At 60.1% G+C, this 3,051-nt stretch overlaps 1 pseudogene; it reads right to left on the reverse strand.

Annotated features, from left to right (window-relative positions):
- LOC114071726 overlaps positions 1-2,836 on the reverse strand; it is a 5,649-nt pseudogene extending 2,813 nt beyond the window's left edge.
- Positions 2,837-3,051: the final 215 nt, after the last annotated feature.

A 3,051-nucleotide genomic window follows, 5' to 3' on the forward strand; every position in this document is an offset into this window, starting at 1 on the left:
GCTTTGGCTTCGGCGGTTTGGGAGGCAAGGCTGCAAGAGAAGGGGGGTTGAAACTGGGTGAGCCCAAATGCCAGCTCCCCACAGGTAATCCCTTGGAGTGCTGAGTCCCCCTCCCTGCAGTGACTGGCCTGGAAAGCCCCCTTGGCCACCATGCTACCAGGAGCTACTCCAGGCACATCTTCACCTTGGACCAGCCTCCAGGCACAGCTGGGCTACCGAAACACCCTGGGCAACCTGTTGGTGGGGGCAGATTCCACACCCACAGAGCACAGACACCAGTGCCTCAGGCTCCAAGGAAGGGGCATCTCAGTACCTGGAGGCAACTGTTCCAGCACCAGCTCCTTCGTCTGCAGGAGTGTCTCCAAAAACAGCATGGAGAAGTCAGGGCTCAGCTCTGGGCTGCAGGGAGAGAGCAGGCAAGTTAAGAACAGCAGTTGTGGCAGAGAACAGCAGTGGCACTGCTCCCATGAGCCCTGGGCAAAGGGGCAGCCGGGGTCAGCTGGTTCATCCCAGCTGCCGGATCCCAGGCTGACACAGAAACAAGGGCTCTGTCCCAGCTTTGAGTCCCACCCCTGTGTGCTGCCAGCAGTTTGATCCCAAAGGCAGGGGCTGTGGGCAGACCTGCTGTTCCAGGCTGGACTCCCTGTCCTGGCAGGCAGTGGCCAGGAACACTGGGAATACTGCTAGAACCGAGGGCCTCATGTACCTGGCGCCAGGCAGCCGCAGGAGCAGGGGGCCAAAGATCTCTCCCAGGGCCCAAGGGTGGAGGTTGTTGCTCTCGGCCTGCTGCGATACCTTCCCCAGATGCCGGAGCAGGAACTGCAGGGTGAGCGTGTTCTGGAGCGGGACCGCAGGCGACTCCAGGGCCAGCAGCAGCTGCTTCCGGCAATTCTCCGGCTGAGGGATCTCTGGGGAGAGAACAAGACACAATGGAAGAGCTGGGACAGTGAGCATCGCTCTCTATGCTCCGACGCATCACAGCGTGGGAGCACTGTCAGCAGCGGGGGCCATGTGCCAGGCCCCACAGGGACAGGGCTTATTTTAATACCCCAAATGTGTCCATCCCATTCCCCAGGCAGACAGGGGAGGTCCTTACCCTGCCGGATGTGAAGGATGTCTCCGTGCACCGACACAGGCACCACAGGGGAGGGCAGGTCCTGCAGGTAACCCCGCAGTGCCTCACCCAGGGAGTGCATGTCCACAGGCTCCAGGTCGCCCAGGGTCCAATCTGACAGGGCACAGATTTCCCATGCGTGGTGGGCACAGCACTGGGCACCCAGCCAGCAGCTCCACTGCTGTCAGCACCCATCCTGAGACCCATCCCACACCTCCCAACCAGCTATCACGGGACACGGCACCACGAGGGATTCCGGGAAGTTCCCTGTACACCCCAGAAACAAGCTGGCTCTGGGAACCCCAGCAGCTCCCCTTGGGAAAGGGCAGAGGTCATTTTGGGTGCCCACAGAGGAATCTGACCACAAGAATCCTGGGTATGCAAGGCTTGGGTGAGAATTTTGCTCCCCACTGCTGGCAGGGCCAAGCACAGACTGAGAAGCCACACACGGAACCCAAAGGGGAAAACGTCTCCCTTGAACACAGGGTTCAGGATTTTGGGAAGCACATAAAGGCTGTCCCAAGAGCTGTCCCACAGTCAGGGCTGACAGCACTGTGTGGCTGGCGTTTGCAGGAACGTCTGTGGAAGGGGATATGCCAATGTGGTGCCAGATGAGGCCCAAGCCAAGAGGCAGAGAGCTCTGAAGGCTCCCCAGCAAAGACATCAGCTCCGGCCCCACAGGGCCACCAAGCTAGGAAACATCCTCCCCTGGTTATTAGTGATGTGGCAGCCAGAGAAGCCTCTGCCAGCCCATCAGCAGAGCACCCAAAGAGAGCAGGAGGCAAGTACAGGGGTTCACTTGTTCACCTGCGAGTCTCCTTTGCTCCAGCCTGCAGATGGTGTCAGGAATCCCCCCTCTCCCACCCCTTCCAAGCGGGGCAGGGAAGTGTTGGGACGGGGACAGCCCAGCCCCACAGGTAGCGTGCTGGAAGTCAGGAACTGCCAGGGACAGGCAGCCTGGCCTGGATTGCATTACTGCTGGCGCTGTCACATCCACTAATCTCCTCCACCTGAACCGATTCACCTCCACCACGCAGAGCTGGTTCTTACCGGTTCTCAGCGCCTGCCTCAGTTCGGAGCCAGATGTCCTGTACAACATCTCGCTGTCTAACCCTGGAAGGGGAACACTGCTGTCAGCTCCCAGTGCCAGCTGGGCAATGGCTGTGGCACAGCCAACCACGCCTGGACGGTGTCCAAGCCAACCCGCTGCAGATGCTGCCGCAGCCCCCTTGGCCCCCAGGACACCCGGTTGAGTGGCCCCCTTTCTCCATCTTTCTTCCCCTTTCTGGCAGAGATCCAGGCTGGAAGCACTTCTCAAACCCCAGCACCCATCCAGGGCGTGCTAGATGCTCAGACCCAGCACCCTCACGCCAGGCCTCTCTGCAGGATGGCACAGTGGGGTCAAGCCATGCACTGGGGAACAGCGGATCAGTCCAGGGAGGAGCATGATGCCAGCTGTGTCCTGTGTGTCCCACAGAGCTCAGCCCCCCCTCTGCCCTCACTGTGGGATTCTGGGATCTATCAGTCTCCCCCTCTGCCCTCACTGTGGGATTTTGGGATCTATCAGTCTCCCCAGTGCTCAGCATTACCCCTTACCTTTCTTCTCAATAGCTTCCACCAGCTTCACCAGGAGAGGCGGAGCAATCTCGGGAGGGCTGAACTGCTCCTGCAAGTTCAGGAGAGGAGACCCTGTGGCAGAGGGAGGGAGGAAGGGCTCACTGCCAGCTCAGCCACCAGCAGCAAAGCAGGGCACAACCAACACAGGCTCCAACAGGAGCAAGGAAAGCTGTGGCTCAGGCAAACGTGGCACAGAGGCTGCAAGGAACCTGTAAGCTGGCCCAGAAACCAGCACAGCACCTGTTGAACCCAGCCTTGCTCCAGACCCTGACTGGGTGTGCACAGGAGATCCTACTGCTCCCTGCAGAGGCTTGGATACA

This window comes from Empidonax traillii, unplaced genomic scaffold (assembly GCF_003031625.1).
Source record: "Empidonax traillii isolate 1590-97213 ecotype Southwest subspecies unplaced genomic scaffold, ASM303162v1 scaffold2234:size31437, whole genome shotgun sequence".
NCBI lineage: Eukaryota > Metazoa > Chordata > Aves > Passeriformes > Tyrannidae > Empidonax > Empidonax traillii.